This window comes from Spinacia oleracea, chromosome 4 (assembly GCF_020520425.1).
Source record: "Spinacia oleracea cultivar Varoflay chromosome 4, BTI_SOV_V1, whole genome shotgun sequence".
NCBI classification, from domain to species: Eukaryota; Viridiplantae; Streptophyta; class Magnoliopsida; order Caryophyllales; family Amaranthaceae; genus Spinacia; species Spinacia oleracea.
Genome location: NC_079490.1, coordinates 83,650,529 through 83,666,257, shown reverse-complemented (window position 1 = coordinate 83,666,257; position 15,729 = coordinate 83,650,529). Strand labels below are relative to the sequence as shown.

Genomic DNA, 15,729 nt, shown 5'->3' with positions numbered 1-15,729 from the left:
TGCCTCTTTCCTCTAAAAAGATTAGTATAATGCAGTGTCAACCTCTTATCAAGCAAGTTTTAGCGAGAATTGATAGCTGGTCTGCTAAGCTTCTGTCGTATGCTGGCAGAATTCAATTATTCAAATATGTTCTCTTTAGTGTTCAGACTTTTTGGTGTCAGGTGTTTTTGCTCCCCCAGAAGGTTTTAAAGGTTATTCAGGCTGCCTGTAGGAATTTTCTTTGGACAACTGGTGACAGAATGTCCAAGTTTGGGATCCACTGTGATCAAATTTGTGGTTTATGTTCAACAGCAAATGAGAGTGTCTCTCATTTATTTTTCGCCTGTCCTTTCTCTACTGAAATTTGGTGCTATGCTCTGAGATGGCTTGGCATTCAGAGGCAACCGGGGACTTGGGAGCAAGAGATCACTATTATTCAGCAAGCTAAATCTTGTTCTGTTAAGCATCAAATTTACAGAATGGTGGTGGCAATTTCTGTATACTTGATATGGAGAGAAAGGAATGCTCGAAGGTTTCAGAATGTCAAAATGACTACTTAACAAATTTTCAAGCAAATTCAAGTGATGACTTATACTCGATGCTTCTTTTTTCATAAACTTGCAGACATTGGTTCGTTATTGGTTGATTTGTCAGGTGTTTGAAAGCTGAGTTTGTTTGTTGGTGGCTACTGCTGTGTATGTGCTCAGGCTGCTGCAGGCATTCTGCAGGTTCTGGGTTCAGGTTCTCTGTAAGCTGTTCTGCTTGCTGCTGCTGTGCAGTTGTGTGGTGTGTGTATCAGGTGTTTGACCTGGTTCTGGTTTTTCTGCTGTTGTGCAGTTTGTGTGTGTTTGCTGCTGCTGTGCAATTCTTTTGTGCAGGGTGTCTAGTACTAGATTGCTTGCTTCCTGGTCTGCTTCCCAGTTACGGTGTTGCTGCCTGGTTATCTTGCTACTCTGGTTTTGCTGGTTTTTTGCAGTTTGATTTGGTTTTGTGTTTTAGTTGGGTTGCGGTTGTGCTCCCATTACTGTTTATTTCCTTGCTGCTGGGTTTGTATCTTAACTGGTTCTACCATTTTGGTAATAAATTTTGCCTTATTTACCAAAAAAAAATAACTATCTTAAACATATAGTTACTGTTTTAAACTTATAATAACTTTCTAAAAAATATAGTAACTATTTTAAACACATAATTATTGTTTTAAAGTTATAGTAACTTTTTAAAAAATATAGTTACTTTAAAATTACTACTAACATAAACACAACGAACATTTCAGTGACTATTAAAAACACTATTTCGCAATATAAATTAAAGGTAACTACATCATTTATATACTAACTATGTGAAACACTAACCCTAATTTCGATAAAACAACAAACATTTCAAATCACTCAAAAAAATAATAACTATTGTACACATATAGCAATTACTGTACACATAAAGTAACCATCACTAGTAGAAAAAACACCTATTGAAGCCCCCCTGTTGAGGCGGGCAATCAAAAGTTTGCCACAATAACCACTAAGTCAACGCGGGTCAAGGACTTTAATGAGATGTTTTGGCGGGCTTCTTAAATGTTCGCTTCAAGAGACTCGGTTGAGGCGGGCCTTATCTTGTACGCTTCAAAATTGAAGGCTGTTGAGGGGGGCATTGCATTGTTCGCCCCAACAGCCCACCTCAACAAAAAGCCCACATAAACTCAATGCGGATTAGGGTTTCTTTATTTCCCGTCCCCAATTCCTCATTACCCTTCAATTCTCTTAGCCGCTTTTCTGCTCTCTCCTTATCTCATTGATCTTTTCTCATTTCTCCTTTCTTTATGTTCTGGTTTCATTCTTTCTTGAAGAAAATAAGCCATGGATTGATATCCTAAATTCCTCTATACCCTTTATTCCCTTAGCCGTTTTTAATGTTATCTCCTTATTTCCCAGACTTTTTCTCATCTTCATCTCCTTTTTTTCTCTCTTGCGATTCCATTCTTTCATGAAGAAAATCAGCCACCAATGGTACTTCCTCCACCCTGCCGTTGTCTCCTCCCCTTCGGTATTTGCGGTTCATAAAATATGGAGAAATGGAAGCTTCGAATCGTCATCTATATTATCTCGAGATCTTGATACTAACAAGGTACAAATTTCCTTTTTACATTAATTTTTTATTGAATGTTGTTATTTACCCTTTTTTCTTAATTTGTTCACGAGTTGATGATGATTTGACGAACCTTATTGACTGAAGATCGAATTAAATCAAGAAGAAGAACACCCAATTTCCCCCAAAAAATTGAATAAATTGAACATGCAGCATATGTCGACGAAAGAACACTGGTTTTAGGATCTCGGTCCCGAAAAACCTCACCATCGGACATTCTTAGATCTAAAAAGGTTTCATTATATTGTCTTTTTTTCTTCTAACAAAAAGTTATTTTAATGTTAATAAAAGTTAGAATCTCAATATTTTTAAAAGAATTAACTTTCAGATCTATAGTTTAGTTTATATGCAAATTGTTGTTTTGTTTTTGTTAATTTTTCAGATAATTTTTGGAAAAATGAAATAATAATATTTCTTTCTGGTTTGTAATTGTTTTTTTGATGCCGATTGTTTTATATTTTTTTTAATCATCGTGTATATATTTCTTATTGTGAGGATCTTCCTTTGCGTTTTATTGTTATTGTTCACTAGATGATGTCTTGCTTTTTTTTTTGCAGGTGTGTAATGGATGGTAGATTAATTAGTTGGAAGACAGGAAAGCATATGTCGTCAATTTGTTTAGTTTAGATTTGCTTACATTACTTTGATTTATTTCACTTTGTAAGATAGTATTTTGTATAATGTAATAGTATACAAACTCATATCTCTTGTACTCCTTATTTGAATAATAATAACGAGACGTGTTTAGTATTTCTAGTTTTTTGCCTCCCAAAAATATTTTGTTCGCACTAATCAAGACCCAAATCATAAGAAATAAAAAGTAAATCATACAAAAATGCAATTTTCTAGCCATCTATTGAGGCGGGCAAAGGTTATGCAACGTCTCAATAGGGCCCTAATACAGGTCTGTTGAGGGGGGCATTTAAGAAGTGAGCCTCAACAGAGGAGGCTGTTGAGGCGGGCTTCTGTAAAGCCCCCCACAACAGGTCCTTATTTTTCGCTTATCTGTAGAGGTTGTTGAGGCGGGCTTTTGAAAGCCCCCCACAACAGATCACCTGTTGAGGCGAACAAAGCCCGCCTCAACAGATCACTGAGCTGTTGAAGCTACGTCTGTCGCAGCGGGCCTTGTTCGCCTCAATAAACCCAAAATGCCCCCCTCAACAGGTATTTTTTCCACTAGTGCATTAAAATAATATAGTAACTATTGTACACATATAGTAACCTTTAAAATTACATAGTACCTCTTTGAACCATATAGTTATTGTATTACTCATATAGTTACTATTTGAAATCGTGAAGTCACTAATCGAATTCGCGAAGTGAAAACGATATTTCGGTAAAACACAAACATTAATTTCTCCAAAACAACAAAAATTTTCAACTGTAAATAAAAATAGACTTAAAATTCTTTAAAAAACAACAACCAGAGATGTGATCTCTAAAAATTCTTGCGAAGATTTGTAGACGAACGCAAATTCTTCGATTCGGCTTCGGCAATGACGAGCCTCATTCTTGATCTACTACTTCCTCCAAGTTTTCCTCATCTAATAGACCCAATTATAAGAATTATAAGATAATTACGAAGAACATCGAATAAAGCTAGAAATTTGGGCTAAATTTTGAAAAGCATAGAGAGAAAATGAAGAGAGGGAAATGAAAGAGAAACGAACAGAATGTAGATCTGAAATTTTGAAAAATAAAAAAGTTTAAAATGTATATAAAGTGGGCTAAACACAAATCGCATTGAAGTTCTACAAAACACATAGTAACTCTTTAAAACACATGGTTACTGTAATACACATATAGTTACTATTTAAAATCACAAAATAACTGTCACGTGACAGTTACACATGTTGCCCATACAAATTACTCCGTTGCCCTGGTCCACGCTAAGTTGGCATGGACCAGGTTTATATTAGTGTAATTATTATATTTTTAAGGGAAAGATAATCATGATAATATAAGATAATTATGTTAAGATAATATCTAAAAATGTGCAAGATTTAACATAATTATAATTTTAAAAAACGTGCAGGTTTATACCGTTTAAAACACTACTAAAATTAATAATTATCGAAATGTAAAAAGAATTAATAATATTTTTTATTAATGAGAATAAAACGATATAAATAATTGATTAAAAAAAGCCGATGCCATACAAATTACCAGAATTTAAATAATTACAGAAACTAAAAATTATCACCTACAAAAAAAAACCTACCTGTCATGCCCAAAGAAAGAAGCTAATTACATTTAGATTTATTTGAAGAAAATATAATTATGCTAATAAATTTCGTGAAAATATAATTATGTTAATATTTTATTTTCTAGCCTAATTATTACTTTTTAAAATTTTATAGATCCACGTCTTTAAAATATTACAAGAAATAAATCAATATCCAAAATTAAATATTGACATAAATATGCCCTCAAAAAAATTTGCAGAAATTTTAAATTTACTATAATGTAAAATAAAGGAAAGTATTGATTGCATAATAATTATTAAAAATTAAAAATTATCAAAACCAATACGCACTACCCAAATTAAAAGTCTTAGCTAAAGTAGTAAATACTCCATACTTTCCAACAAAAAATGTTTGAATGTTCATGCCAAAGAAAAAGTAGATAACTTTGTTAGATTTATTTCAGAAAAAGAAAATATGCTAAAATTTTTGTAAGTGAATGGTAAATATATTAATATCTGATTTTATGACCTAATTAACGTTTATAAATTTTCCGGATTCGTGTTTTCTAGAATATTACATAAATTGAAATTAGAATAACAAAATAATTTTAACTTTTATGTAAAAGACGTTGATTCCAAGATAATTACAGAAATTAAAATCATAACCAAAATTATTACAAAGTACCTTCCAAATTAATACAAAGTACAAATTAATAACGAAACCAAAAATATCTTCCAAAAAAGGTTTATTGCAATTTGAAAAACATATATTAATTGATTTTTTTTTCGAAAAACGCTTATACCATAAAAATATTACACAAGACAATTTGTTTGAATATTTTTGATGAAAAGGTCATTGTGCATAAAGTGTTCAATAGCAATGGACCAACTCTAAGAATCTTGTTTATTTCTAGAAACATATTGTTATTGCAAATGTCGCAAATTTTTACAATCAAGAAGAACTAATTTTAAAGGTGCTTCACAATATTTGACTCAAGAATCAAATATTATAGACATTAACTCACTTACTAAATTATGGTAGTATTTCAAAAAAAGAATACAACAAGAATTAAACCTTTTTGTTTAGGACCCTTAATTTATTGGAAGCAATATTAGGCACATCTGGCAGTTAGTTTGTTTAAAAAGGGTGTTTCGACACCATAATAAAATTAGAAATAATTTTTTTTACCAATAAGAGTATGTGGTCACATGATTAATGAATTTCGGAGCACATATTTTCCCAATGATCTAGTTACTCGAATACAAAATTTGAAAGACACAAAAGTCGAAAAACGACGTGAATAAATTCAAATATATAGTATGACAAACTTGTCATTTTTGTTAACGAGTACTACTATTACCATGTAATTGATCATACCACAAATTTTTTTAAAGAAAAATTCATTCTTTAATGAAGAGTCATGCGGCATCTACAAGAGAAATATACATCTAACAAATACATGACACATTGAACCAAATAAATGTTTCCTTCATCAAAACTATGATGGTTGAATTGATCTTGCATTGTAAAACGTCTTCTGTATATAAAGCTGAAACATGCGGCCTTTTTAGATAGAGGGCCTAACGATTTGTTGTAGCCTTAAGGATGTTTTCCACTTGATTCATTTGAACGTACTCGAAAAGATGATATTTGTTGCTATTCCGGATAAAACTTTACCAAAAGACCAATTCTACATAAATCTACCACGTACGAGTGAAAAAAAAAACCAAACATACTAAAACACTCAACGCGTACCGTAGGGAGACTAACGAACAAGGACGAACTGCCCATATGTTGAAATTTATTGAATGAAGAGACAAAAAATAAATTAAATGAAGAGAAAGGGTAAACAAATAGTCTAATTTCGATTTCCGGCCTACAACGACAAGAAAGTAAACCCGGTCTAGAAAATGAGAGAGAGAGAGGAGGGGAGAGCGGCGAGGTCCAAATGATGTTGATCATACAACATACATGTAAAGAAAATGATTAAACATGTATTAATCCATATCTTATAAAAGTAAATTGCTTTTGTAAAATTATTTTGTACGTTGTATGATTTCATGGGACTACGACAATAGATTTGTATAAAATTTAAGTGCATATAAAGAAATCAACAAATCCCTAAAATTCCTCCAATACTCTTTGTACATCATTACTTTAATTATCTAGCACAATCATGAGGGCACTTATTTCATGTAAATCATAACACATAAATAATAAATAGAGAATCTAAAATTATCTCTTATCCAATACATGTTATTTTAATATTAATTACAATGATTTTGATATAATTTTTTAGTAACTTCTATACAAGAAACAGGAAATCCCAAAGTGTAAAATTATTTATAACATTATGAGTAACCCTAAAGATAAATTGCATAAATTAAATAATCTAGATCATAATAAAATCCCGAATGTTCTTCATTCATTATTTTTTTCGCCAATTGAAAGTCCCAAGGTATTTGGTAACTCCTAAATCAAATTTGAGATCACTAAAATTAATAATAATAATTTAATAAACCATATAACTCCTTTTTTGTAGTAGTGTAAACATATTATATGCATAATATATTATCTGAATGCCCAAACAATTAGGTTCATTATAAACCCTATGATGTTTCGATTTGATTCAACTCGCTTAGTACTCATTTTCCTAAAAGAAGTTATTTTTCTATTTTTAGTAACTCCTAAATTAGAAATAGTAAGTATTTTTAGTATTTCCCTCCGTTTCTTTTTGTTTGTTACGTTTGAACTTTTGCACGTTTATTAACGTATAATAAAGATTCTTTTTCTTTTTTATTAAAAAAATAAACTCAAGTAAAACCTCAATCCACTAATCATTACAACAACCAATAAGATTATTTTATTTATAAAATGAACCAATAATGGAAAAGTACAAAGATTGCTAACTTAACATACTTGGGAAATTGTAAAAAAATTTAATGAGTTGAAAAAATTAGACCAATTAAAATTAAAAGATGGCACAAAAAATGATAGTATAATAAGTTTATAAAAGGAAAGATTCTCCCACGTAACAAACATTGTGAAACGCCTAAAAAGGAATACGTAACAAACAAAAAGAAACGGAGGGAGTATATCAATTGGTTTGTATAGTCACCAATTTTCCTAATTATTAGCCTAAATTTTAGCAACAGTTTTGGCATAACCATAGATTAGTTAGGCCATGTAAGCTTTTCAATAGAAAAAGAAGTATTGAAAAAAAAATCAGGTATAAATTTTTAAGCTAAATTATTTTATCAAAAAGTTAAATGTTATTAGGTCAATTATCATATTAAACGAGTATGGAGAATTAAATTTATATGGTTGTACACCAATCTTAAATGTAGAAACATATTCAATATATATTCTGGAGATTTTTAGGGAAATATAAAAATTATTTGTTTTAGGGTATAATTAAATACAACTAAGTATTACTAAACTCAATAAAAAATATACAAAAAAATTATAAAGTACTAAGTCGCCTAGATATGATGTATTATAGTAGTGGGAAATATGCATCTTTATGAAATTATTATCAAGCCATAACTATATTATTTAGATACGTAATTATCAATTTTATTTTTCGGCAAAAATACAAAGAATAAAAAGATGTTTTGGGAAAATGATAGTAAAAAGAGATATTTTAGGATTATACAAGATATTTTTTAAAATTGTAGTTGTAATTAATTAGGATGATTGAATGACCATATGATTCTTTTCTAATTCCTAGTTTTTGCTTAAATGTATTTCTTATAATAGAAAAAGAAACACTACGTTATTTAATTAAATAATTGACTAATTATTTTTGTTTTAGTTACATTTCTTATTAACTTTACATCATAAATTTTCTTAAACTATAGTTGCATTTAATTAAGTAATTCAATAATCATAGGGTTCTTTCCTAATTTCTAGTTTTGTCTTAATTTTTTTCCATTAAAGTTACATAATTTTTAAGAATAAAAGATACACCATATTTTTTTAAATAGTATGATACTCCCTCCGTTCCATAATGTTCCTCACTTTTCCATTATGCCGGTCTCCAATGTACTACTTTGACCGTTAATAATTTTAATTTCGTATTAGTAAAGAATATAAAAATTGATATTTAGAAAATTTATATTGAAACGAATCCAATGATATCTCACAAGTTAACATTTATACTCTTAATCATACTATTAATTACGGTCAAAGTTTTTTAAACTTTGACCATACGAATAGTAAACATGAGGAACATTATGGAACAGAGGGAGTACACCGTATATTATATTACATTAAAATAGTAGTATGTTATTTATTAAAATAATTTTTTAATTAGTTTATTAAAATTACACTTTTATTTTAATTACTTTACTTTATCAATCAATATAAATTATAAATTATTTTTTATATTAACTAAATAATTTAAAAAATAATTAATTTTTTTAATATTTAGGTTAGTTTTGTTTTTCCATCACGAATCAGTTGAGTTTTCCAAACAATTTTAATGGAAGAATTCAAGGCTTCAAACAACATCAATTGAGATTTTAAGAAATCGATATCTAACCATATTGCATGTGCTAATGTGATTTATAAGATTTTTAGTGTATATTGATTTAAAAATGCATAAAATCAAAAATAAATTTAAATTTATGTATAATGATTAAGAAATTTACATTGATATTAAAAGTTTGTTATTATAATCTATATTATAAAACGTTAGTGTGAATAATTAATTTTCCTTATTTGTGGTATTTTGACATTGAAATAGATAGTGATTGAGGAAGTAGATGATAGATATATGGTTGAGGAAGAAGAAGATGAATGAATAAACATACGGAAAATTTGGTTTATGTTTTTTAAGATTACCGAAGATGATGGACAATTTTTGTATTTTTTATTATTCTTTTTGAACATGATCGCGAATAATATGTTGGACAGTTTTTTTTGAAGATGATCAGAGATGATGATGATGGTCGATGATGATCGAAGATGATGATGATGGTTCATAATGATGATTTGATTGTAGATTAAATAAATATTTAAGGGAGGGGATTAATATGCAATTTATAATAGTTAAAGGGTATAAAAATATATTTAATTCCACCCTATTTCTTGTAAACAAATAAGCCTTAAGATAATTTATTAGATGGATGACTACGATTTAATCAACATAATATAATTGTCCAGATTTATCTAAGGTTTTCAAGTCGTCGTAGGTCCACGACCTTCACAGAAATTTTAGTGGCAATAACCTCCTCGATTGGCAAAGGAACTTGCAAATAGTTCTAATGCATGAGGAAAATGAGTACATCCTTGAGGAAGAGTTACTGGAAGCCGTTGGGTCTGAGGTAAATCAAGTTGCCCTTAACCGTTGGATTCAGGCCAACAGGGATGTCAAATGTGGGATGCTTGCATCCATGAATCATGAACTTCAGAAAACGTTCATCAACTCAGATGCTTATAAAATCATCTCGGAGTTGAAGAACATGTTTCAAGACTAGACCAGCAGGATCGAAGGATTCGAAACTCATAGGTTGATCCTTGAGAAAAAGCTCAAGAAAGGAAAACGGGTGAGCGCGCATGTTCTTAAGATGATTGGATTGTTTGAGAACATGAGGGCTCTAGATTATGATGTCTCTAATGAGAGGCCCATTGACATCATTCTCCATTCACTTCATAGTGGATATAATCAGTTCAAGTTGAATTACAACATAAACAGTATGGAGAAAACTCTTACTGAGCTTCACGGTATGCTGAAAACTGCTGAAAAGACGCTTAAGCAAGAGGATAAGCAAGACATGCTTATGGTGCGTAAGGGAAAGGCTTCAAGAAATCTGGCAAGGGAACGGGCAAGAAGGGTAAAGGCAAGGATACACCCACACTTAAGCCCAACGACGCCAATTCTGGTAAACAGAAGAAGGTGACTCGTTCTCATGCCGACTCTGAATGCTTCTATGGCAAGATGAAGGGGCATTGGTGTTAGGTTATGATACATATGACAAAACATAAATCATGCGGAAAACCTTAATGCCAGGAAACATATTATTTACACATAATCATATAGCATAATTTAGATGCATACACTTTGTAGCGTGCCCTCCCTAGCTGCGCCCGAACCGAACAAGAACAAGTCTTTAGGACTCCAAGTGTCGTCCCTCCGTAGATAGTCCACAGCACGTCCGGATCCGCCTTAAGTTTGACCAACTAGAATCGCCCTTAAGGTACTATAATTTTTGGCTAATTATGGGCAAGAATATAACAGATTTTTCTGCTCAAAAATCACTGTTTTATTGTATGAATACTTGTTGAAAAAACTCGTGTATAAATTTATGACCCTAGGCATATATTTATAGAACCTTGGAAAGGATTTCGAATCCTGTTAGAATACTAATTAATTAATTAGAATGCTATTAGAACTCTAAATAATTAATTTAATCTTTTAGGAATAGGATTTAATTAATGCACGAATTCCTATAGCTTTAGGATTCGTATAGCACGACACACGCACCGCACAAGCACCGCACGCCCATGCGCAAGCCTTGCTGCCCACGCTGAGCGTACGGCGCACAGGCCCACTGCCCGCAACCCATTTGTGCGCGCGCGCCAGCCTTGGCTGGGCCTGGCCTTGCGCTGGGCCTGGTCGAGGCATTGGCGTGTTTGTTGGATGCGTGTGGCTTGCTGGGCGACGGCCTGGCTTCGTGCTGGGCCTTCGTCTAGCAAGCCTCGTCCGATGCTAATTCGTACAATACGCTTTCCGATTATATTTCCGATTCCGGAATTAATTTCCGTTTCGAACAAATATTCAATATTTCCGATTCCGGAATTAATTTCTTCGAACAAATATTTAATATTTCCGTTTCCGGAATTATTTTCGGATTCCGATAATATTTCCGATTCTGACAATATTTCCGTTTCCGGCAATATTTCCGATTCCGGTAATATTTCCATTTCCGATAATATTTTACGATACGTACCATGTTTCCATTTCCGACAACATCTACGACTTGGATAATATTTACATTTTCGATTCGACCCATATTTTCCGTTTCCGGCAATATCATCGTTTTCGGAGTATTCATTTACTTGCCTTTGACGATCTCAGCTCCCAATGAAACCAAGATCCGTCGATTCCGAATATCCATAGATGGAGTATTTAATGCCATTATATACTTGATCCGTTTACGTACTATTTGTGTGACCCTACGGGTTCAGTCAAGAGTAAGCTGTGGATTAATATCATTAATTCCACTTGAACTGAAGCGCCCTCTAGCTAGGCATTCAGCTCACTTGATCTCACTGAATTATTAACTTGTTAATTAATACTGAACCGCATTTATTAGACTTATCATTAAATGCATACTTGGACCAAGGGCATTATTTCCTTCAGTCTCCCACTTGTCCTTAGGGACAAATGTGCATTTCCTAATTCCTTTGTCGCTCGATGCTTGCTCTTGAACATAAGGTAAGAGTTGTCATCCTTATTATGTCCAAAGATGTTTCTCGACCAGGCCCAGCGCAAGCCCAGGCCCAGCCAAGGGCGCGCGCGCACGCAGCACCGCACATGGGTTGTGCGCTTGTCGTGGTCCGCAAGGCCTGCGCGGGTGCACGGCTTGTACGATGCGTGTGCGGGAAATCCTAATTCTATTAGGATTCGTGCGAAGATTAAAATCCTAATCTTATTAGAATTGCTTTGTTATTTAGAGTCCTAATAAAGTTCTAATTAACAAATCCACATCCTAGTAGGATTACAATTCCTTTTCCATACCTCTATAAATAAGGGCCTAGGGGTCATTATTTATATACAAGTTTTCAAGTATTCAAAGCTAGGATTTTTAAGCAGAAAAATCAGCCATAACTCTTGCCCATTTAGCCGAAAATAAGTAGTACCTTAAGGGCGATTCTAGTTGGTCAATCTTAAGGCGGATCCGGGCGTGCTGTGGACTATCTACGGAGGGACGACACTTGGAGTCCTAAAGACTTGTTCTTGTTCGGTTCGGGCGCAGCTAGGGAAGGCACGCAACAAAGAGTATGCATCTAAACTATGCTAAATGATTATGTGTAAATAATATGCTTTCCTGGCTTTATGGTTTTTTCGGCATGATTTATTAATTGTCATATGTATCATAACCTAACAGTGGTATCACGAGCCTCTTATTATTTTCATAATCTAAATTGCATGAACATGGTTAAATATTACAAATTTGCAAGAATTAAAAGGGGTGATTAATTTTCGTAATTGTTAATTAATGGTAAATTGCGTTTATTTAATTATACGTACGCAGTTTTTCGGCAGTTTCTTCGTTACTCATCCAAATCGAGTGACTTTTCGGCCGAACCCAGAATTCTCAAATTCGAAGCCTAACTATGACTTTTTGGAGGTTTTAGTTTTTCGAATGCAAAATTTCGTAAATTTAAGATGTTAAATTAAATATTTGCGATTCTTGTTGATAAATCTTGAATTTTTGATTGACCTAATGTATATGTTTAACAAGTTTGAATGCCTAGCCTTGTTAATTATGCAATCTAATTTTTAATTATGATTAATTTGTTGAAAATTGGAATAATTTAGAATTAATTTGATTTTCATAATTAGTTATAATTTAATTAGATACCTATGATTAAAAACCACCATAAAAATTGTAAATTTAATTTAAATTTTAAATTTTTATGACCTAGACTTGAATCCATGTTAATCGGAAATCAATTGAATAATAAATTTTCGATTTTTCGCCCTAAAATTATGAAATTAATATTATTTATTAATTAGTCATTAATTTTGAATATAAATTTTAAAATTTTATGCGATTCGCTCATATAACTTGCACGCACAAAGCAATGGACGCTACGTGTTACCCTTAAGGGGTGTTGTATAGTGCGGGCATGTGACGACGAGCAAGGGAGCTCGTCGCCCATGCGGTACGAATGCAATGAGCAAGGCCATGGTGCACGAGCACAAGGCAGCAGCCCTGCCTTGTGTCGTAGGCTGTGTGCAATGGGCGAATGGGCGAGGGCGAGAGCAAGGCACGAGCAGTCGCGTGTGGGCAGCAAGCGAGCTGCGCCACAGCGCGCACTGCCTCGCGCGCAGCGAGCGTAAGCTCGCGTGCCACGAGTGCTGCGCCAAGCATCGATCGCTCGCGCGCAGCGAGCGCTGTTATGCGTACGACGAGCGCTGCGCCCAGCGATGGCGTGCGAGTGCTTGTTGTGCGTGCGACGAGCGCTGCGCCCAATGATGGCGTGCGAGTGCTTGTTGTGCGTGCGACGAGCGCTGCGCCCAGCGATGGCGTGCGGGTGCGTGTTGCGACGTGCGACGAGCGCTGCGCCCAGCAATGGGCTGCGGAAGCATGCTCGTGCGTCGAGCGCTGGCGCGCGCAGCGAGCACCATGCGTGATGCCTTGCGATGGTGAGTAGCAGCGATGCGAGGCAGCGCATGGGCTGCGCGCACATGGCCAGCGATGGCTGTGTGCGTGTGGCCCATGGGCGTGCGTTGCGTGGGATTGTTGCGTTGCGATTAGATCGTTTTGAAATTTTAATTTGAAATTTTCAGTTTACGTAATTTTAATTAATTTTAAAATTAATAATTTAAATTATTTTCTTGGATTTTAATTTTGAATATTGTAATAATAATAAATTTTATTTATTCTAATTATTTTACTAAAATTAAAATCATGAATTAATTTAAATACGACTGAAATTAATTTAAACTTTTTGGATTCAATTATAAATTTATATGAGCTTTAGATTTTAATTAAATTTGTATGTTTCCGGTTAGACTAGAAATACATTTTTATGTTTAAAATTAGTAAAGCATATGAATTTATTGGTTTAAGAAGAAGGGCCGGTGGTGGGAATTGGGGAAAGTCGGGCCAATCGAGTGTCTTTATTCAAGCGAGGGTAGAAAAGAAGAACGAAACGAAGTGAGAGGCCGAAGGGCCGGGAAAAGAGGTCTACAAATCCTTAAGGTTAAAACAACTTGATTAGAATTAATAAGGACTGAATAATTTGTAGATTATTGGTGCCCTTGATTAATTGCTGCAAATGTTTATGTGATGCATAATGTGTTTTACTAACCAGCTATGTGGGCCATTCATGATAATGAATGGGTGAATGGTATATATTGTATATGTACTGTTTTGCAGGTTATGAAGTGACTAGTATGGCTCAAATAGGATAGAAAATATGGTCTGCGTACCATTAATTTGAATGTAATTGGTCTAAAGTACCAAAGTTGTTTTTCAATTCAAATATGGTCTGCGTACCATCAAATAGTTGTAATTAGTTTTAATTATAGCTTATCCTATTTGAAGAAAATGGTGCCTCCCACGGAGATTTTCAAGACGGACTTTGAAGTTAAAGCTTCAAGATGAAGTCGGGCCATACTAGATCACATTTATCTTATGCATGTTTTAAGTTATTTATTGCTTTTAAATATGTCTTAAAATGCATGAGATCAAAAGCTTGATTATGTTGCATGATTAAGGATTTTAGTTCACTTAAAATCTAACCAACATAGTAAGAGCCTTAAGTTCCAAACTTAAAAATTGAGTTAAAAGGTGCCATGCCAAAATATACACTTGCTTGGATATCCTTTACATCAATCTAGTAATAGTTTTCGCTCAGCGAGGTGTTACTTATTGGTCCTAAAGGGGCAAGGTACACAAATAATTGTGAGTAAATGTTAGTTTTGGTGAAACTCAACGATATAAGTAAGGAGTCCTTTTATGTCGTGGCAAAATCGATAGGTTTACCTAATAAGTTCTTAGACGTACCTATCAACCAAGAATAGTTTCTAGACTATTAGCAAAAGGCTTTTGCTTACCTAAGATGTTTTAGGATTAAGTCGACAAACTGTGCTTAGTTCTTCAATGATTTTAGGATCTTGGAATCATTTTATTCACACCTGCCGGAACACATAACTTGAATAAAATGCTTAATGAACATTGAATTATGCATGTATGCTAGAATTTAAGTTTATTAAGAGAAACTGTGAATGGTTATTTATTTGTTTATTCTTTTCAATTGTAGTTTTAAATATGGCAAACAACAATTCATTCAACATTCGATCAATTCTCGAAAAGGAGAAGTTGAACGGGAAAAACTTCCTTGACTGGCAAAGGAACTTGCAAATAGTTCTTATGCAGGAAGGAAAGGAGTATGTCCTAGAAGAGGCGATGCCCGAAGCCACAGGCGACGGGGTCACTCAGGCAGCCCTCAATCGTTGGATTGATGCCAACAAGGATGTGAAATGTCTAATGCTCGCCACCATGAGTGCAGATCTGCAGAAAACGTTCATCAACTCAGATGCTTTAACAATCATCAGTGAGTTGAAGAACATGTTCCAAGATCTGGCTCGAGTCGAAAGATTCGAGACTCATAGGCAAATTCTTGAGACCAAGCTTAAGAAAGGCGAGCCCGTAAGTCCACATGTTCTCAAAATGATTGGACT

The 15,729-nt window shown here is 33.6% G+C and overlaps 1 long non-coding RNA gene across 1 annotated transcript; it reads left to right on the top strand.

Annotated features, from left to right (window-relative positions):
- Positions 1-1,481: 1,481 nt before the first annotated feature.
- Positions 1,482-2,877, top strand: LOC130460091 (uncharacterized). The gene is made up of 2 exons (XR_008920013.1): positions 1,482-2,100; positions 2,679-2,877. It is a non-coding gene; the product is annotated as an uncharacterized lncRNA (long non-coding RNA).
- Positions 2,878-15,729: the final 12,852 nt, after the last annotated feature.